We start from the raw sequence: 22,729 nt of genomic DNA, 5'->3' as shown, positions 1-22,729 counted from the left end.
ACTTTCCTGGGTTCCCAGTTCCTCTTACTGAATGGATGCTAGATGTCTGTTTTGGAATCTTGTCTCTGCTTCCTACAGATTTCTTTGCTAGCATGCAAAAAAAGCCAAGAGCTCTGGCAGCTTACAGAATCCTTTGAATTTGCAGGAGGTGGTCCCTGATAACAAATTGGCCCACCAGGCTGGTAGTCTTTACCCTTATTAGCAAGAAGGAATCTCCAGCCCAGTCTCACTTCTAATTGCAGTTTTACTATCTGGGGCAGAAAGCTAGCTTTGGCACGATTATAGTGTCTGTCTGTTTATGCCCATTTGACTGTGATAGAAAAGCCTCTAATTTCCCAACAATGAAGCTGGTGGCCTCTTCCAATCATTCTCAGTTGATTCTTATGCCATTCCTTCCTCTCTTCTTCTCCTCTCCTCCCCCTTTATCCTAGTTCTGGTTGCTCCACTTACTCACAGAATAAGTGAGTATCCTGGTTATCCACCCTGCTTTTGTTCCTTCCCCCTCTGCAAACCAGTGGACCCTACCTTATAGTTTTGTCTTTAACAATAAATGAGAAAATTTGTGGGGTCTTAACAAGGTATGGAAGGGACTCCTAATAATTGAGACCCTCTATTCTTTCCAGTCTCTCCCTTCTCCTCTTTCTCTGCTTGGCTCTGCTGTTACTTACACTTAAATTCTTGTGTTTTCCCATTTCCTTCTAATATATATTAAATATTGTATATATGCACATTGTATATGTGTGTATAATATGTATATATATATATATCATGTATATCTTGCATCTCTTTCTACTTTATTAAATTATCCTGTAGAATTCAGCTTTAATGATAACCTAATGTTCACCTTGGTTAAATATCTTATTATGATTCAGCTGTAACTCACAGCTAAATTTCCAGAGCTGTTGTACTAGTGCACCCGAAAAGGATCTGACTGGGACACTTTGATATTTATGGTTTTAGGACATTATTACCGGTTTCCTCTCCAGCAGCCATTTGGTTGCAGAGATAATCACAAAGGGTTTGTTTCTCTAATCGGGATGTAACTCACCTCTTAATCTAGGGACAAAGCAAGTAAGAAATACGGTTATTGTGCCAGGATATGTGTCTTCTTCACTTCTTATGGAGCAGAGCCACATGAATCACTCTCCAGTGTTCCAGTGCCAGCTGCTACCTGTGTTTGCTGAGCCCCTGAATTATTGGCCAAGGAACTAGCACCTTGTTAATCATGGAAACATCCCTGTTACTTGTTTTGGCTGGAAACTCTGCTTCCTAAAGGAATATACAATTCAGTCATTCAGCCCAATTCCATGGAGGGGCCACTGGTTAGTTTCCTCCCTCTAACTTCCTTCAGAGGTATCACATTTGTCTTCTAATTGATAAAGTGTTTGCTAACATTTCCTGAATTTGAGAAGGTAGGGGAGTTTCTCAGAGTAACTTTTACTTTTATATGCCAGAAGAGTTCCCTATTTTTTCCTTGATCCTCTTTTCAAGTCTGTGCATATATCCATTTATATAAATAGGGACACTACAGGATATTCCTGTCAGCATCCAAATGCAGGAATCACTATCTTTTCAGTCACAGGACAATTACTGCCATGTCAACTTATAATAAATTTCATCCTGCATGTCATTAAACATTGGGCCTGACACAGTCCTGGTTTATTGCATATCCAATCAATCTGCACAGTAGCTCTGCCAGATAGTTGCCACACTGCAGATGAGGAAGCAGGGCCTCAGAAAGGTGAAGATGTCATTGTGAATAGTAGATGTGAATGGCCAATGGGCTGTAGAAATAGTACAAGCTGAGTTGTGAAGCCTCAGATGAGAAGTTCATCTCCTTGTTGCCCAAGATGCTCTGTGTGTGTGTGTGTGTGTCTTTGGAAGTGGTGTAGTGGTGTGTATGCCTCAGCCCTGCTGAACATACAGATTTGAGGTAAATGCTTGAAGAAATAACAGTACATAAAATAATATGTGACATTATAAAATAGTGGGGGGATATTAATAGTTATTGTCACAGTCCAAAATTTGCAAGGGTTCCAGGGAATCATTCATGAGGTATTTTATGAGATCTGAGAGGGTTCTATGACACCATAACCAGGTTATTTCTGATGATCTAAGAGGGTTTCAGGACACCATTAACAGTATGTTTCCTGTGGTCTAAGGTTCCAGACAACCATGTATGAGGTGTTTTCTGTGATTTGAGAGGGTTTCAGGAACCTTTGCCATGTTTGGAATCTTACATAAATGCAAATTGAAAGACCCTATTCTCTTCTATAGGAAGAGCCTCCGAATGAATAGTTGTTGAATTGCTCAAGCGTGCAGAGCATATAAGCAGCAACAATAGGATCTAAACACAGTTCGCAGTTCAAAGTCTTGTCCTTTCCACTGTACCAAACTTAAACCATCAAACACATTTCTTTACACAAAGCCTAAACAATAAAACAAACATCTCACCAAGGGATATCTTTATCAGAAACACAAAGATGCATGTGTTTGTTTCTATGTCTGGGTCACCTTACTCAGCATGAGTTTTTCCAGTTTCATTCATATATCTAGAAACTTCACCCATTCATATATGATCAGCACACACATACACACACACACACACACACACACTTCTTGAAAGTAGAAGAGGGGTGTATGGGAGGACCTGAGAGCAGTTTGAAGGAGGAATGGTGGGTGAATATGACTGAAAAATATGATATTCATGTATGAAACCAAACACTAAACAAAATTATATTTTTAAAAAGAATATAAATGAATACTTCAGTGAGTTTCTCAACTGTGCAAGGCTCTTTTTGAAACATTAGTGCTTTATATTCACGTACTGCATTTTCTATAGACCTCAAAGACTCCCCAGCTTCTCTGGACACTTTCAGATTCTGGGTGACTGCCTCCATTGGCCTCTCAGTTGTGTATAAAACACATGAGCATTCTGATTTCTATCAGGGATTCCTGGAACTAATCTACACAGAGATGGATTGGGGGGAGGGGTGTTTGTGTTGAAATGTTTGCCATCAAATGTGCTTGATGAGGTCACTTTCCAATCATCTTCTCCAGCTTCCACCACGCTCTTTGTTAAATGCATATCGAGCACCACTTACGTGGAGACTTCAGATGTTGAATTGTGTTTTCGTGAATGACTTACCTCCACTCAGTCCTGAGGTGATGAACACTGCAAAGAAATCAAGCAGGAAGTGGGGGATTCTGCTTGACCACAGAGAGGCTTGAGAATAGTTACAGTAATTGGTTCATTTTTACAGTTCTGCCTTTAGACTTCTAAAGGACCTGTAAATTGTCTACCTGGTGGGTTGGAAGCAAACAGGACACTGCGGGTGGTGACATCCAGGCTGTGTATTTAAAAAAAAATGGAACAGCCACTCACTGACTCTCAAATTTGTTATCTTGGCCCTTTCTTAATGAGCTCTCTCCTAACATACAGGAGCCTCAATTCCCTCAGCAAAAAGATGAAGACAATGGAGATTGCTTGGCATAGGAACAGTACTGAGAGAGGCTGACAGCAATGCCAGGGTCTAGATTCTAAGATTCACCAATGAAGAACTGAGCAGAGACAAAATTGCCAAATGAGCAGAGGTAGTTTATTAAAAGATCACAAATTTCCAAGAGAGGAAGCAAACTTAAGAAAAGCTAGTTCTATATAGCTCAAGTGTCAACAGAGAATTAAAATTTGGACAGTTGTCTAGTAGCTCAGATTTCTCCTGTATGTCCTTTACCTGGAACCTTAGGTCTCACAGGTTTCATTGGCATATTAAATGTGTGTGTAATGTTCTAATGGACCATGGGTCACATTCACACTCTGTAGTTCTGCTCCAGCAGTGACACCTGGGACTGGTTTGGGGTTGTTTCGTAAGGGAAAAGGAGAAAGAGCCCAACATTTTTCTTTGCCAACTAGTTTTCCATATACTAATTATAGAAGGCTTTGTGTAAAGCCTTCTGGTTCTCAGATCCATTCGTTATCATGGTGGTAGGACCTCAGATATTGGGTTTCCTCACATGATTGCTGCCTCCCTCACAGTTGAAAGATGCTCTTGGTGGAACTCAGGAGGTATCTTCATCTCATTCCTGTTGCTGCGATAAAATTCTCCCCAAACAACAGAAATTTAAGAAAGATAGAGTTTCTTTTAGCTCACACTTCTAGATTACTGTCTATCACAGTGGTGGAGTCAAGGCAGCAGAAACTTAAAAAGCTAATCACAGTAGACCCATAGCCACAGCAGAAAAAGCAAATGCATGTTTGCTGTTTAGCTCAGTCTCCCCATTGTTGTGTAGTACGGGACCCATACTCAGGGACTGGGGTGGCTCACGGTGAACTGGCTCTTCCTACATCAATTAGGATAATCAAGACAACTCCATAGACATCCTCACTGGCCAATCTGATCTTGACAGTCCCATGCTGAAACTCCCTTCCCAGGTGATTCTGGATTATATGGAGTGAACAACTAATACTAGCCAACACGGGATGGATTGCATTTCTTTGTTACAGGGACGCCTTCCTCTGGTGGAAGGAGCTTCTGATGGGACTCTGGAGAGATGGCATCTCATTTTTGCACATGGAGCCCCCAGGCTGTTTTTGGTGACTTTCCTCCACCTCGCTGCAATGAAGTGACAAACGTTTTTTCTGGTTGTTTTGTTTTTTCCTTTTCATAAAGTACCCAAGATAACAAACCTCATGCAAAATTGGCTCTGTAACACATTTCCATGCTAATTAATAGCAACCTCAATGGGGTGAGGTCTTGGGAAAAATAAATTACATATATTCAGGTGTCTGGATTTTATCACCATTAAACTTTACTACCCTGTTTGTGTCTCTTTATTGCTCTTCTTTTATAAAGACTATAAAAAAGAAGTTACAATGCTTCAGCCAGGGGCTGGGAGAGAGAGGCCTCTTTTCATATTTCTAATAGCTTCGAATAAAATACATTCAAGCACTTCCAGCCGTCTGCCTGGGAAAGGTTATTTGGAGAGGTCTCACCACCCCTGCCCTGATTCTTATAAGCATCAATTCTATTTCCTAATTCTTTTGCTGGATTAAATTTATGAACTGCTCTGCCCTTTGGGTGATAAATCTGTTGATTGTGACCACTTCTTCCTTCCAGTTTCCAATTAACATGATTGGTATGGAATCCTGCGAGACAGCTTAGACTCCTTCCTTTCATCTTGCAGCTCTAAGCTGAGTCAGCATAAATGTCAGCCTGCACCTCCCCCTCTTTACTCATTTCTCTACTCTCATGCCCTTTGGAGCATTTAACAATAGTTCAATATTATTTCCATTTATATGAAAGGAGAAAAAAGTCTTAAATTTAAAACCTGCAAGTACGAGTTATAATTTTCCTGTAAAAACAAAATCCTATTCAGTACAGGTCATTTTCTACAACATTTCCATATTGTGGGCAACTTCGTGTTTAAACAGGGAAATGGATCCGGCTTCTGATCAGACAATGTTACCAATGGACCACTATATAAATGCGAAGTGACATGTAGACAGTATGAGTAATAAGGATAAGGGAATTTGCTCCAGGGTGTTCATGCAGAGCAGACTGTCTTTAAATTCTACATTATTCTATTAATCCAAGTCCCAAAGAGGAGGAAGGCCTCAGGAAAGCAAATCTTGCATTCTCTCTCCTCTTCTCCCTCCTCCTTCCCTGTCCTTACCCCTTTGTCCTCCCCCTTGTCCTCCTCCTCTGCTTCTGCTTCCTCTGCTGCTTCTTCTGTCACCTTCCGACTCTCTTGACTGTCATTATCTTAGCAACCATCTGGTGGACGAGCTATTGAGAATGACATGTGACTTTTCCCTCCCCACCTGCAACCCCCACAAAAGAAACAGTCTAGACAGAAAGCCACTGAAATATTAAAAGTTGTTAGAGAGATGCTGGAGTGTAGCTCTTCACCATTGATGGCTTCTGGTGAAGTTAGGGATTAGGGGAAAGATACATTTTTTTAAGCTGGCCACCATGTGTTTGACCATGCTCCAGTGAATATATGAACAACACAAATTGGATTTGATTTCCTATTTTGTTTTTTGGAGGAGGGGAGGCCAAAAGGATCAGGGGAGGGGATTAGTAAGACTGGGAAGTGAATGTAATCTGGGAGAATTGTGTTAAATTCCCAAATAATCAATAAAAGTACTATGTTGGGGAGGCAGAAACTGGAGCTACAATTTGAATATGAAATGCTCTACACCAAAGGCTCATGATTAGATAGTACTTTATAGGATGATGGAAACTTAGGAGACAAAAGGAATTGAAGAAAGTGACTCATTTTCTCAAAGAAAGAGGGTTCTCTTATCTTTGGCTGTCCCCCATCATACTTCTTCCTGATTGATCACAAACTAAACAGTTCCATTCCTTGTTTGCCACAATATCCTGTTCAAGCACACAGAACCAAACAAATATGGGCTGATGCTTATGAAGCTATGAGTCAAATATCTCTTTCTCTCTCAGTTACTTGGATCACAGTAACCAAAAGCAAACTCATATAAGGTGGTAGAACCAAGTTTGGCTGAAATCTTAACCCTGCTCTTTATGTCCTTCATAATTTCTGGATACTTTTATATCTCAGTTCCAATTCCATAATCTACAGTAAGAGAAGAAAATACTACTTATTTATCTTAGATATATGCCAATACAACATAATTATTTCCATTCTAGCAGAAAGCTAGTATACTAAAAGATTCTGCTTTGTCCAGGAATGTACATCTGAGAGTCAGAAACTTGGAGTCCAAATAGTTGGGTTCAGATCTCAGCTTTATCTCTTCATGGAAATGTCCATTATGAAAATGATTTAGCTTCTCTCTGTTTCAATGCTCGTATCTGTAAAATGAAAATAATAATCATGGTATATACAGTATAACTGTGGGTTAAGTGAGAAGAATGTTTATTATTTAAAACAGTAACAGGCCTTTATTATTCCCTTGAGTATATATTTTTGAATACCTACTATGTGTCAGGTTCTCTTTTAGTAGGCATGGCCTAGAGGTATATTCGAGAATGGGAAGTTGGTCCACTTATCACACTTAGGGCTTAAGTGTGTGCCTAAATTCAGTTGTGGCCCAAGGACTGAGATGGAATGCCTCAGGTCTCAGTCTTGGGTCCTAACGCATTATAGTTATTGCCACTGCACTTGCTCAATAACAAGACCCATAGGCACAGGAATTCTATCTGTTTGGGCTCCATCTCCAACGCTTAGAGCAAGCCTTGACACATGCCAAGAGCTCTATCAGTATTTGTTAACTGTCAAATGGAAATAGTATTCCTACCCTGGAAGACTGCATTTTAGCTGAATTGTCGAACACTTCCTATAATAAAGCTGTATTTACAAAGTGCTACAGAATCTCTATGGCGAAAAGTTTACTCTTCCTTGGAAAGTTAGCATGGGACCTTGAAGAGTAAGTAAGAATATTTTAGGCTAAAAAGTGGGGTATGGCATCCATTTAAGTGGAAAAATCAGTGTGCTAGGTATATAGGTAGGAGAGAACATCGAGAATGATGGCTTGGCTAAAGTTGAGGTAATCTGTAGAAGGGGAATCAGGACACAAAGACTCTTAGAGGCCTGCTGGTCACGTGAGAACACAGCTCGATGTCTTATATGTCATTACTGATGCTTTCAGCTTTTTCAATAAATATTATAAGAGTTGATGCTCAAACATCAGTGGTAAGACAAGGCATAGAGCTGTTAATAAATAGGTCCAAAGATTGATATTATTTAAGACACAGGTTCTGGCAGTGCTAACAAAGCCTAAGCAGAAAAGTGATCTGAACTAGACATCTACATTTCTTTCCTAAGAGGCAAGAATGTAAGCATGTGGAGTAGTAAAGAGGCCCTTTGGGTGGGGGATCTGGACTGATTTTATATTCTTGCTCTTCCAGCTTCTATTTCAGTGTCTTAAATGGATAGTCCAGCTGTTGCCTATGTATGCACAAGTGGATAAGGAATGAAAAATAGGAGGTTGGTACATATTTCAGTTTGCCTCTCACACATTGACTAGCAACTAGCTGCAAGAGAAACTGGAAAATATAGTCTTGAGCTGGTAAACATATATGTATGCAAATTTTAATGACTTCAAATGGATTACAATTTTCCATATGGTATTTTTTAATTTTAATTTTAATTTATTCTTCTCTCATATACTACCCAACTGTCGCTTCTCCTTTCTCCACAGCTTCTAGCCCCAATACCTCTCCTCTCCCTCCACCAGCCATCTTTCCCCAGAAAAGAGCTGGCTTCCCAGGGATGCCAACCAAACACTCCACAACAAAAGACAATGAGACCAGGTATAAATTATCACATTAAGGCTTGGAGACACAGCCAAGTAGGAAGAAAAGTATCCCAAAAGCAGGCAACAAAGTCAGGGATATCTTCACTCCCATTGTCAGGAGTGTCCCCTCAAAACACTAACTCAAGAATCACACCATATGCAGATGACCTAGCCCAGATCCATGCAGGCTCTGGGATTGTTGTTTCAGTCTTCATGAGCCACCATGATTCCAATTTAGTTGCCTCCACATGCAGTGCTCTGCCAGTGTCCTCCACTCCTCCTGCTTCCACAATGTGCCTTTCCCCTCTTATGCAGGGTTTACCGAGCTTTGAGAGGAGGGACCCATTGAGGACCTCCAACCTAGGCTTGCTTTCTGCCTAACATTTGACTGTGGGGCTCTGCATCTGTTTCCATCAGCTGCTGGAGGAAGTCTTTCAAATGATGACTGGACTAAGGCACTGATCTATGAGTATAGCAGAACACCCTAAGGAATAATTTCATTGAATGAATCTAGAAAAGGGGGATTCTTGGGGCTTTCTGGCTACCCATTCAGTTAAGTTGGCAACCTCCAGTTTCAATGAAAGACTCTTCTCAAAAGTAAAGTGACGAGCGTTAAGAAAGACACCTAAGACTGGCCTTTCTCTTCTCCCCGCACCTGTAAATAGACAGACGCACAAAAAGAAGGAAGAGAAAGAAAAGGGTCAAGGGAGACAGAGTGGAAGGAGAGAGAAGAGCTATTAATCCCAACTAAATTTAAGAGATAACCTGGTAGTGTTGTTATGTGGGAGGTGAGAGATAACTGCGGCTCTTTGAGTTTTCTACAAAGTGTGACTCTCTTTCAAATGTTAAGTATAACAGCATCTCAGACCCTTACAACAAAAAAATACCCAGAAAACATTCAGTCCAGCACCTCTCCAATTTACTGCACAGAAGGATCACTCAGAAGCACAGCTCTTGAAAGCAGCCTGAGAGACTCAACTCAGTCCCCAGTTCAATAGGTCTGGTCTCATGGCTAAAAATCTGAATATCTAACAAGCTATCAAGAGATGCTGATACCACATGCTCACAGACAATAGTCCTAGTAAGCGAAAATCCACCATTAGAAACCTAGGGCACACAGTGTGGGGGGAAAAGCTGGATTGAGAACCACAGCAAAAACTGAGTCACATTTTGCCATGCAATTCAGAAATATTTCAAGTGTAGTATTCCCAGCATTCATCACTGGACATCATGTGCTTCTCTTAGGATCAACAATCATCTTCCACAGAATGCATTTCTCCATAGCATGCATCTCTCCCAGTCTACATCTCCTTCCCATCCCACAACATGTATGTCTGCACAGCATGTGTCTGTCCTCAGCGTGCATCTCCTCACAGCAGGCTTCTCTTCCCAGAAAGCATCTCTCCAAGCATGTATATTCCCCACTGGTCATCGCTCCTAAAATATCCATCTTCCCCATCTACTCCAGTATGTGTCTCCTCCCAACATGCATTTCTCCCCAGCAGGCATCTATCCAGCATGCATCTTCCCAACAGCATGTGTGTCCCACACAGAATCCTTTAAGACTTGCTTGGATGTGGTGTCAACTATGTGGCTCAGTGGATAAAGCTGCTTGCCTTTCGAGCCTAATGATTTGGTTGAGTTCCAGCCTTAGAACCTAGGTGAATGTAAAAGGGGAGAACTAACTCTCCAAAGTTATTCTCTGAGCTCCAAAGAAGTGATGTGGCATGAACACACCACACACACACACACACACACACACACACACACGCTTCCATGTGCACACACACACACACATGCTTCCATGAGCACATACACACACACACACACACATGCACACACACATACACACACACATGCTTCCATGTGGGCGCACACACACACACACACACACACACGTTTACATGTGCACACACACACATACACACACACACACACACACACGTTTACATGTGCACACACTTGCACAAATAAAATACTTTTAAATGGTTGCTTTGTTTACCCCAGTCTTCCTGCGCACTAATAGCATCTGTTTCATATGGCATGCACAAGCCACCCTCACCTCCCTGTGCTGGATGATAAAAGCTTAATTGGCTAATCACCAGCCTAAATGAGGGAGGCCTGGGAGAAGGTTAAGTGGGATCAAAACTACCATTCTGCCACCATTGAAGAAGAAAATTGATTTGCAACAAAAATGATGTATAGTAACACCCACTGTCACCTCTGTCCTTTATTGCTCAGCTCACTGTCATCTTTTGTCCTTCTCCACTTGGCTCTACTCACCTCCCAGGTCAATCTTTTCACAGCTAGTACCATCACTATAAGGTCCACCAAGGATAGCCTATGAGTTTTTTCTAAAGCCCCTACTGTGGGGCCTCCTATCAGAGACATTTTCGGTAAAGGCCTAGTTAAAAAATATGTATGAACAACCTGGGGATGGTGTAGTTTTTTTCTGTTTTCTGCTTCTAGCACAAGGTCATGGTCCTACCTAGTGTGTTAGTCACTATCTGCTGGCACACAGAATCCATTTGCAGAGGTCAACACTGGAAATAACTGCAAAGATGTTAGAAAGCAGGAATCAGATGATGAGACAGTTCCGAAGTTAACAACCCGAGGAAACAGTTACCTTAGAACTGTTTTACACAACTGAGAGCTAGTACTGGCCCTAGAGAGCTAGAATCTTTGAAGTTGGCTGTGACAGTTAATGATCATTGTAAATTGGATTGGAAACCATTTAGGGGAGTGAGGCAGGACTTTGTTGTATGTTTATAAGGACATGTCAGAATAACCTGAGAGCCACAGACTTTCTCTGAATGTGAGTGGCACCATCTCATAGGATCTAGGATGAGGCTAAATAAAATATGGACAAAGAGAAAGCCAGCTGAGGAACAGTACCCCCTTCTCTCTGCTTACTGATCTCCTGTGATGCATGGTGGGTCTGATACATGCTTCTGCCACTGTGAACAGAACCATAATGGACTAAGATGATTTAAAACCATGCTCCAAAATAAAAGCTCTCTTTCTAACATTGTTCCATGGAGCATCCTGTTACAGTGACAGAAAAGTGATGAGTCCACAGGCCCTCCCAATGATCTAGACTAGTTGAGACACATTGGAAGATGTAGAATGGAGTTGCAGCCATGGAGAAAATCTCGATCTCATTGGGTCAGAATTGGGCATTGGGGAACTAGAACAAGCATGAGTTGCCAGGGAAAGAGTAGAATGCTGAAAGAGCAAGAACTGAAGAACAGACCCCACCTGAAGCCATAAACCGGACTTCTCTCTTTCCTGCACTGATTGTTCTCAAGCATAGCCTGAGATGGAGTTGTATGGAGGCGTTTACTAACTCCAAGGAATCCCATGAAGAGGCTTTGGGTGTTAAGTGCACCCCAGTGTCTCTCCTGCATTGAAACTATGAAGATTAGATTTTGAATACCTTGGGCAAGTAAATTGTCAGGTACAGTTTCCCATGGGTTTATATAACTACAAGCCATCTCCAGGTAAGATGGCGCTAGCCATAAAGGGGAATTTTGAAGTGCAAATTATAGGTTGGGGATTCAGTAGCACTCTCTAAAAACCCACATTTGCAAACTAGCAGCAGTCATGTACACTGCCTATTCTCCTGTATGCTCCCAGGCTCCTGGTTGGTGGAATTTAACTTATGAGGTAAAAAAGAGATGGCTTTTTCGAACTGGTAAGTCAATCAGTGTGCTCTTCCCAGGTTTTCTCAGTTGCCTATTGTTCTTTGTGTGGAGCTGAGGCCTTGGCGGCTTTCCTTTGACCTGTGTGGCACATGCAGCTCCCACTTGGGTAATCATATATGTATGTGGTTACAGTTCTGTTTTAAGAGGTCATGGATTTGAAGGAGAGTTGGGAAGGAGACATGAAAAGATTTGGATAAAAGAGAAGGGTAAGGGATAAATGTTGCAATTAAATTATAATTTCAAAAATAAAACAATAAAAATAAAAATGCAAGGGAAGAGGGGTGAATCTGAGATCAAGTAAGCAATTTTAGGGTAGTAAGTGCTCAGTGACATGTGCTGAGCTTGGTTTCCCTTCCCCACTTATCCCAGACGTCTTGATGCTTTGCAAAAATTGAATCTGTCAGCACCCGTTGAAGATTTATCATCACTAAGGAAATAGTTTTCAGTGGAAATTATCGTTTGCCTAAGAGTGCGTGACAGATACTGATTTAGTGTCTAGCATACTACAGTTTATTCACTGACCTACAGGGAGTTTGAGAGAAAGTGAGATTCAACCATGAGTCTGATGGGGTCTGTATACCTCCAGCTATTTTCCAAACTGGAATGTACGTTTTAAAGAAAAGTAAAACTTAGCTGAAGTCTAAGCATTATGAAATTTTTTTTCAGTTAAAATCCTAGCGGAGTATGGTTATTTACTAATTAGTAAGAGTCCTTTACAACTTCCAATATTTTTATGTTCCACATAAGAACTCAGAAGGACTTCCTGTGTGGACTGTGAGTTTGATGTTCTCCTGCAATTTTATAGACTATTTGTTCAGCTTCTCATAGCTCTTGGCAAATATTGGCTGAGGGGAGAGATCTGTTGTCCAAGGAGATGGCTGAATCAGAAAATGACAAACGTTAAATGCTGAAGAAGCTAGAAAGAACACGTGTTAACACATCTTAGCATTGCACACATGCTAGGTTCTGTGCTTCTGTCAACCTCAGTTCTTCCCTAACCCTGTGAGGAGAAAACAACACAGGCTCCAGAAGAATAGGAAACATTTCCCAGGCTACCTGCCTGACAAAACCAGAATTTCACTGCTTCTAAAGGCAAGTGAGGAAACAACAGTGTCAGTAATGACGGACACCCTTCCTACTGTTCACATTATGGCTGATCACTTTCTTTCTTCTTCTAAAGTCCTATCTACCAATCTTAGGTTCCTCCAGTCTTTCTCCAGAGATTCACAATGAGTTGAAAATTCTTCTTTTTCCCTACCAGCTACAACTGGTCTGGTAAAACCAGTAGCACAAAGTGACTACTTTGTGATTGGATTTGAGCTCTGTTGCACAATATAAAACCCTCACTTATCATTACTAGGGTCAAGAACCTTGACAAGATAGATCATAAGCCTTCCAGGAGAATCTACCCCTATTATTTTGCTAAATGGATATAGTGCTAAATAGACTTCCAATTACTTATTTTTATAACCAAAAGGATGTGAATGGGGAACAAAGAATTAGAGTTCTCCTACAAACATGTGTTTGAGCATTCTTATGTACATGATATTCTCTTTGAATCCCTTTCTAAGGTAGATACCATTAGCAAGATGGTTACATCCATACCAACCTTTATCTCCTCCTCTAGTATATGTCCTGTGAGATCAAAACACATGCCCACCTTCTCTTGTAGTTATAGGCTCGGCAAACTAAACCCTAATTATATGCCCACTAAAGGTTTGGAGAAAGTTTTTGCCTCCTTGTTAAGGGGCTTTTGCTTCCCTCTCTGTCTCCTCCATTTCTCCTTCAATATTCCTGAGTTGATGTCTGTAAGCAATGATTATTTTCTGACCTTTATAAATGAAAGTTCAGGGGATTTTCATAATTTTATCACTATGGAGCAGATTAATAAAGAACAATCTCACAGTAAGCCCCTTTTGCTGTTTATGAAGGAAAGAAACAAGGAAGAAAGAAAAAGAGAAAGAGAGAAAGAAAGAAAAGGAAAGAAAAGGATAGGAAAGGAAAGGAAAGGAAAGGAAAGGAAAGGAAAGAAAGCTTTTCTGTAAGGCAGATTTGCTCTTACTTGTAGGTGAATTCAATCCAGTTTGAAATAATAATTCCACATTATTTCCAAGTCTGTTACAAACCATGGTTCTTTAGAGTCTCTTCAAGGAAATAGAAGAAGAGTGAAGAATACAATGTTTAACCAATGATAGTTTTCAGGATCCATATAGGGGAGGCTAAGGCTGGCAGGTAACTTTCCTGGAGGTGGCCCATTGTTTTTGCATGGCCTACAATGGGTGAATTCTTTGAGGCAAGGTCACAAGAGACTTCATCTTAGGGATGCTTCTTTTGGTTGATATGCTATTTCTTGTCATTGTAACATAGTCTAAGGTTTCCAGGCATTAGCCCACCCTATCGGGAAGACTTTCTATAGAAAAACAAAGATGTATCATCATGTAGTAATGCTGTGTAAACAAATTAATGAATTCACAATTCCTCATAATGATTTCATAGAATTTCTGGTTTGATGCAAAATTTTACAGAGAAAGTTTTAAGAGATGATTTTAGTTGTTTTGCCAGAAAGATATAATGAAGGTAGAATCAAGAATGAAATGTGCCCACTCCTCATAGTATGTAAAGCCTAATTAATAAGGGATACAATGAGCTTTCATAATTACACTAAAAATAGAAATAGGTTTGGGACAAATTTGTGATCAAGGAAAAATATTCATTTTAACTCAGATCCAAGGATGAAGCCATAGGTGTGCACTATGATAAAGTGAAGCCATGTAAAGCTTTGAACTTATGAATGAAACAGTGCTTTAAACTTAACTATCTTCTGTAACTCCCCTTTTGTTAATTTTACCTATGAACTAATTTTCTTACAAAAAAATCTTTTGTCTAAGAAAAGTATAAGGAAGCCAGAAAAAAGAGTAAAGTGTGTCATCTGGGCCTCTGCTCCATCAACCCATATATATATATATATATATATATATATATATATATATATATATATGTGTGTGTGTGTGTGTGTGTGTGTGTGTGTGTGTGTATACATATGTGTGTATGTGTATATATGTATATATATGTATATATATATATATGTATATATGCACATGTTCATATATAAGTACATATGCATCAACAATTGTGGAGTTGGCAAGACAGGTGGTTTGGCTCAACCAGAATATTTGTGTATATGAATGTGTGTGTACCTGTGCATATTGCCTATGTAAAAGAGTTTCTTTCTTTTCTTCTCCTTTCTCCCTGGAGCACAATGAGTTAAAGACTCCAAGCATCTCACCTGGCCAGCTAGAGGTCCTTGAGTGGGAAAGAAATAAACTAGTGCTTTTTAAAGCACAAGTAGTAAGAGAGTTACATAGTAAGAAACCTGTGCTTGCTAAGGCACAAATACTTAAAAGCCAGCAGTTATCAAGGCATAAATAAAAAATTTATAAGGCCAGGATCATCAGTCTTTAGTCTTATGCTGTGTCCTACCCAGTACCTGAACCTCTAGAGTATGAGGCAGGCAGGAATCCACCAGATATGAACAAAGGAAATAGGAAAATGAGTGAGAAGAAACATCAAAGATTAATGAATGTAAGGATGTAAAAGACAATGAGTCTCTACACACATAACTTCAGAGATACACTTCTACACACAAACATACTTGTGAACACATGCATATACATATACATATGTGTTCACTGAAGTGAAAACATAAGGGTTCTTTGGAAAGTCAATTGTGTTGTTCGGTGTTTTGCTGGGACAAATACTTGAAGTAGTGATTTCCTGAAGCGGATACAAGTAAAAGACTAAAGCAGACTCGTGAAGGAATGTTTGCTGAAGCAGACACAGGAGAGAGGATGTTCTGCTAAAGCAAGTATGTGAAAGGACACACGAACAACTATGCAATGTAAGACAGAGCAATACATGCTAACAACATGCATGTATTGGTCTGTCTTACATTGCATAGTTGAACTGCATTTGTCCAGAGTCCATAGAAAGAAACATACCAGAAAACTTCTGGTGGTGTGCTACAGTTTCTTGCTGCTTCTGAAGACTCACATTGATTGGCAAAGTGATGTCAGCTGAGATAGACACATGTGCTGAAGCAAGACCCGTGAAGGACACACAATGTTTGGAGGGTATAAATAGGACTCATGGACAGTGATGAGGACTGAGCTAAGCTTGCAGATAGAGCTAGCTGTGCAATGCTTGTTGGCCTCAAGTCTTTGCTGATCTTTAATTTCCTGAGAGACACACAGCTGAGAACCTCTCCTGGCCTTTCTCCTGGTCCCTCCTGCTGACTTAAGCCGAGGCTGAGACCTGGCTGTAGTGTCACCACTGAAGATTTGTGTTTGCTATCCTGACTCTACTGAACTAGACTGTTGATATATCTGTGAAAGGTTTGTGAGTGGCTTGCGCTGCTGTTGCTAACCTGTAAAACAAACTTCCAATTTCCAGACAACGCAGATAAGAATTGCTCCAAGAAACCCTTCTAAATAGATCTACTTGCCCCTCACCCCTTCACCCCCATATCCTTTCTTTTCCTTTACCTCTGGCGGGTGGTGGAATAAAATGGAAGTTAAAGTGTTTAAGAACCATCATTAAAAATAGGTTTTGCAAAAATTAAAGTTACAGTTCATCCACCTATGTCTCTTTACAAATGGGTATGCATGCATAAATACACATAGATAAACATCTGTAGTTCATTTTCCTACAAACAGACGCACAGGTCGTCCTAAGTAAGAAATCCATAAAGGAGGCTCACACTATGGGAGCATTGTTTAAAGAACCTGCAAGTCACTTAGGAACTCCACCTATTTTCTTTTCATATAGATTTATTTTTATTTTTATGTGCATGGGTGTTTGCCTGAATATATGTAAGTGAATGGATGTGTGTGCATCACCCAAGAACGACACAAAGAAGAGGATTATAGTCCCTGAGAGCTGGAGTTACTGAAGTTCTGGAGCTGCTGTGTCCTCTGTAAAGGTAGTAAGCACTCTTAACCATTGAGCCAAGTCTCTGGCCCTATGTTTTTATTCCCTTAAGCACAAAATCTTTGTTGCTTGTTATTGCAAACCAAGACCAAACATTTCCTGTGATGATTAAGAAAATGGCATAAAATTGTGTCTCATTTGTGCATTTGAAAATATATATACAAAATTATTCATAAGCAGCTTAATTGGAACAAATAAGCAAGGAATGTTAAATGCGATCCATAAAACTTTCTCTTTTACTTGGGACAGCAGTGCAGGCATGATCTTGATTTTTTTTTTCTGAGACTACTTTTGCTCTAAGCCTTAAGCCTCTCAGCCATGAAATACTTTATGATTGGTTTGTTCAGGATTGTTTTGGGGTATGCAAATGAAAAGGTTTATTCAATTTTAAAAGAGATGTGATTTTACTCATAATTTCATTCTTACTGTTAAAAAAGTGATGTTTAAAAAGGTTAAGGTGTATATTATGTCCCAGAGGAGAATACTTTAATCTGCAGAGGAAATGCTGTACTGTGTATCTGAGAGACACAACTAGGCAAATGAAGAGAAAGGCAGAGGGGCAGAGTGAATGCTGGGAGCAAGATGAACCTTTGAGTCTCCAGTGGGAAGAAGTCAAATACCTTAGGTAGATTGACAGTTATATAAAGCATTCTATAATAATCAGGTGAAGAGGTAGCCTCCAAAAGGATTACAAGATGTGAGAAGCAGATGATCCTCTGAGTTCCTACACATCCATTTCCCACAGGGTTCCTCAAATATCACTGATTTCTAGACACGTGACGAAATGGCAGCAAGCTGCGCTTTGTTGCCCCTGTTACTACCTGGAGCTTATGTGGTGCCTAGTCCTCCTTGCTAAGTGCTGGATGGGGCTCTAGATAAAGAAGCCAACTTCACTGAAGTTGCTTAGGATTTTCAGGGTTTTACACATGAAATCCTTCATCCTAAGAAAATCTTCCATTGGAGACACACTGGAAAGCTGGTCAGTCCAGTTCTGTTCACCTCAAGTTAGAAGCGTATGGACCTTACATATACAGCCACCCAATTAGGCAAGATGGATGAAGCAAAGAAGTGCAGACCGACAGGAGCTGGATGTAGATCGCTCCTGAGAGACACAGCCAGAATACAGCATATACAGAGGCGAATGCCAGCAGCAAACCACTGAACTGAGAATAGGACCCCCGTTGAAGGAATCAGAGAAAGAACTGGAAGAGCTTGAAGGGGCCCGAGACCCCATATGTACAACAATGCCAAGCAACCAGAGCTTCCAGGGACTAAGCCACTACCTAAAGACTATACATGGACTGACCCTGGACTCTGACCTCATAGGTAGCAATGAATATCCTAGTAAGAGCACCAGTGGAAGGGGAAGCCCTGGGTCCTGCTAAGACTGAACCCCCAGTGAACTAGACTGGTGGGGGGAGGGCGGCAATGGGGGGAGGGTTGGGAGGAGAACACCCATAAGGAAGGGGAGGGGGAGGGGGATGTTTGCCCGGAAACCGGGAAAGGGAATAACACTCGAAATGTATATAAGAAATACTCAAGTTAATAAAAAAAAAATACCTAAAAAAAAAAAAGAAGAAGAAGAAGAAGAAGCGTATGGACCACCTGATGGTACTACAGAGCTTAGCTTCAGGGCTGTGTTGCAAAAGTTTCACCTATATAGGAAACTTGTATCTCAACCCTTTCTCTGCAAGGCTCAGAAACATTGTGAAAGTAGTGGGTGACTGATAATAAGAGTCAGAGTTTAGGAAGGACAGAGATTTTCTAGGCATGATAGGATTCATGTGCTCATCAAGATTAAGCCAGTCAACACTCTGGCAAGGAGGTAGAAGGTGCTCAGTGGCCCCCATTTCAAGTTGAATGCCTACTGATAGTTGATGACTACTGGACAGGAAAAACTTTTTCTTCAGGGGTGTGGCTCCTTGCAGGTTGAACAAGTTCCAATGAATGGCCCCATATCCATGTGTACATGGAAAGCACAAATTGGATTTGGTTGGTTACAAAAATAAAAAATAAAAGAGGATGTGAAGTTTGGAGTATATGCAGCTGACCTGAGAAGAGTTAGGAGGGAAGAATGGGAAGATAAATATGGCCAAAATACATAGTATGTATTTCATACTATGTGTGTATAATAATACATATGTATGTTATTCTCAAAGGATTGATAAAATGTTATTAAAAGGAGCTAAGGCAGTGTTCTGTGTTATCTAGGCTCAAATTGTGAGACCTCATTATACAGAAAGTTACAACTGATTTCCTTAGAAAAATAGAAGCCAAGTTTATAATATGTAATAAAAGATGTTATAATAATTTTATTGTATTTATACAACTAACAATAAAAGATGTTTATAAGTATTTCTTTACAAAGATTCAAACAGAAAAGGGCAAAATAAACAATGAATTAGTTACACAACATAAAAATTTAAGAGTGTGAACATAGAATATTATAGGTGATTTCCTCCTTTTGTTGTATATAACTGGAGTTTTTAAGCTAAGTTTCATTATGGCATTTCCATGTAGATTTTGTATTGGTTTGCCCCTTCCCACGCTTCCCTCCCCTTATTCTCACCTTCCCCTCACTATAACCCCTTTCTGCTTTCATATCACATCTATTTCCTTATCTTCCCCCTTACAATCTATTTTCACATCTCTTGTGGTCTTTTTTTCTAACTTTATGACCTATAAGTTAATATCTAGCATTCCACATATGAAAGGAAATGCAATTGGTCTTTCTGCATCTGGGTTACTTTTATTTACATAATTTCTAGTTCCATATATTTTCCTGAAAATAATTTTATTTTGCTTTATATTTGAATAAAATTCCTTTGTGTGTATTCACTTTTTGCATTCCTCTGTTCACAGGTATCTAGGCTTAATCAAATTTCCTTACTTTTATGAAAAGTATAGCAACAACCATGATGTAAAACTGTGTCCATGTGATAGAGCTCAGAGTCCTTTGGTCATATTATAGTTCTGTTGTTAGGATTTGGGAAATTTCCATGCTATTTTCTATACTGTCTGTACCAGTTTACATTCCTATCACCAGTGAATTGTTTGTCTTTCCCAATATTCTCATCAGAAGTTGTGACAATTTTTGTGTTGATTTAGTCCTTCTGCCTGACATGATATGGAATCTTCAGTTTTCAATTTTCATTTTCATCGTGGTTAAGAAATTAAGTAACTTTGTAAAATGTTTGTCATTCATTTGTGTTTCTTATTCTGAGAACTGAGTAGATAGTATTTTTTCCCTTGTCTCAACAGTTTTCTTTCTTTTTTTTTTATTAACTTGAGTATTTCTTATATACATTTCGAGTGTTATTCCCTTTCCCGGTTTCCAGGCAAACATCCCCCTCTGCCCTCCCACAAAGTTTTCTAAAGGAAAACTTGTATCTTTGAAAGTGATCAAAAGCAAGATTGAGTGTGAGTTTTAAATGTCTCACCAGAAACTTAAGTAAATGATTAAAATCTCTCCAGAAAATGAAAAGATTCATACAAAAAATAATTCTAGTAGAGAGGAATAGTATTTTGGGGACATCAGAGAAATATCCCCACCAATAGCACCATAAATTTTGCCCCTGAAGAGCCAAATGGTCCCAGAAGATAAAGCTTATCTAGGAGAGAAGAAGCAAAGAGGTCTTCTTGCTCTTTACAAAGTCAGCAGGTGTTCTCCTTAAGAAAATACTTCAGAGGTAAGAAACTCAGGCTGTAAAACTGGGCACAGAAATGCCAATGAATTTCTAAAAGAGGATGAACACATCAGATCCGCTTTTAATTAGATATTTATGCTTTCATGAAATATCTTCAAGACCTTATCAATTAAAGGCCAACATCTGGCAGGGCTGTAGAACATAAAGGAATCCTCGGGAAAGTCAAATCTCTGAGAAGGGGTCAAGTCTAGTTGGTAAACCTGGGATATTTAGGTTCCGAGATGTGTAATATGGGTCACAGGCTATAGCAGCCATTTTCACCTCCAAGGTTAAAGATCTCTCTAACAAGGCAAATTTAACCTGGAGCAATTTCTCCTCCTCCTAGAAAAGACAAGATTTATCCATACTCCTAAATCTGTTTGTGTCTCCAGACTAAGAAGACTTTGGGCTTCAATGAAGCAAGTGCCCAGAGGGCTTCAGAACAGTAGCAATGGCTCTTGCTGTTTTGAGGTCTCTTAATATATGCCTCACACTTGATGTGTATTAACTTGATCCAGGATTAATCAATCTTTCCCTGAGCCCATCAGAAACACCCCTGGAACTGAATAACTTCTTACTTTTCTCCAGTCCCAAATAACTTATATGTGGTCTCCATACTAGTTGGCTTGAGTTGCTGTTGAGATCATATGGCTTAACCCATAAAAACTAGGTTTCCTTAAGACTAAGTCATAATAATCTCAACATTGACAGCCCTACACAGTTAGTGTCAAAAGAAACTTCTATAAAGCACAAATTGATGTCCTGTCTTGGTTTGGGGGTGGCAGCAGGTGGGAAGACTAGAGGAGGGAAGAGAGAAAATGAATTCATAAATTTTATGAACACTTTTATTTTATGGTTTATTTATATGTTATGAATATATATATATATGATTATATATATGGTATGTTGCAAGTGTGTGATTATGTGTAAGGTGTATTACGTATTCACACACACATGTTTGCACACATGTGTGCCATGCTGCATGTGTAGAGGTCAGATAACAATCTTGGATGTCACTCCTCACTTTCCACCCTTTTTGAGACAGGGTCCCTTTGTTGTTAATTCAGCACTGCATATGCCATGCTAGCTGCCCCTCAAATTTCCAGGGGCTCTCTTGGCTCCACCTTCCATCTCATCACAGAAGCACTAGGATCACAGACGCATGCTACTGTATTCAGCTTTGTATGGGTTCTGAAGATACAAACTCAGGCCCTCACACTTGTACACCAAACACTTTACCCACTACGTTATCTCCCTAGCCCCATATCTTCATTTCTTACTGGACTCCATTCATGCCACTGTATGACCTTATTTTTCTTACCTCTCAAAAGGCCCTGCCTCAAAATTTTGCACATAGGCTTCAACAGAGGAGCTTGGAGATCAGTCTACCAGAGCTTTAAGTTTGCTTTCCATCCAAGGACTTACCTGAGCCATTTCACCTTCCAATAGCAATGAGGAGCTACACAGGACTGTCTGTGTCATTCTTGTCCATATCTCTGCCACTGATTCTTGTGATAAGAGTGAATCTGCTGTGCCGCTGGGTCCACCCTCAGGCTGACTCCTGAAAGTCTATAACCAAAGAAATATTAAAGTCATTTTGAATTGTCTTCCCTTCTGTTGACCTCCTGGGGCATAAAAGACTGTACAATTATTCAAATTGATCCTTAATAGTCTTCTAATTCATGAGGCTGTAGTCTTAAGAAGAGATGCTATCTAAAGAGTCCTATAAATTATTTGCATTTTATGATACTCTAGGTAGTACACACATTGTTTTTGTTTTGCATTTTGATTTCATTACTTAGGCTTCCATAAAACCACTGTAACAGGCATTTTGCACAAAGCACTACAGCAAGTACAATTCTTTGAAATTTTAAAGACTACATTGAACTGCTGGGAAGTATACTTAATATTATATTGTTAAAAGTCAATTGTGGAACAACTTGTAGTTTACCTAAATAAATTTGCATTGGTTGAAAGGACTCAGTTCAACATTCATGAGTCAGTTAACATAATGATAATGTACCACATTAACAGAGTGAAGGGAAAAGACAAGAGCATTCCAATCTATGCAGAAGACA

At 39.8% G+C, this 22,729-nt stretch overlaps 1 long non-coding RNA gene across 2 annotated transcripts in view; it reads right to left on the bottom strand.

Moving 5' to 3' along the window:
• Window positions 1-3,577: 3,577 nt before the first annotated feature.
• LOC102550565 (uncharacterized) overlaps window positions 3,578-22,729 on the bottom strand; it is a 54,692-nt gene continuing 35,540 nt past the window's right edge. For both annotated transcript variants that reach the window (XR_010053423.1, XR_593589.4), the window contains 2 exons: window positions 22,077-22,220; window positions 3,578-6,830 (listed from right to left, as the gene is read on the bottom strand). This is a non-coding gene — a long non-coding RNA (uncharacterized LOC102550565). The remainder of the gene's footprint in view (window positions 6,831-22,076; window positions 22,221-22,729) is intronic.

Source organism: Rattus norvegicus, chromosome 7 (genome assembly GCF_036323735.1).
Source record: "Rattus norvegicus strain BN/NHsdMcwi chromosome 7, GRCr8, whole genome shotgun sequence".
Classification (NCBI taxonomy): Eukaryota; Metazoa; Chordata; class Mammalia; order Rodentia; family Muridae; genus Rattus; species Rattus norvegicus.
This window is presented reverse-complemented; position numbering and strand designations above follow the sequence as displayed.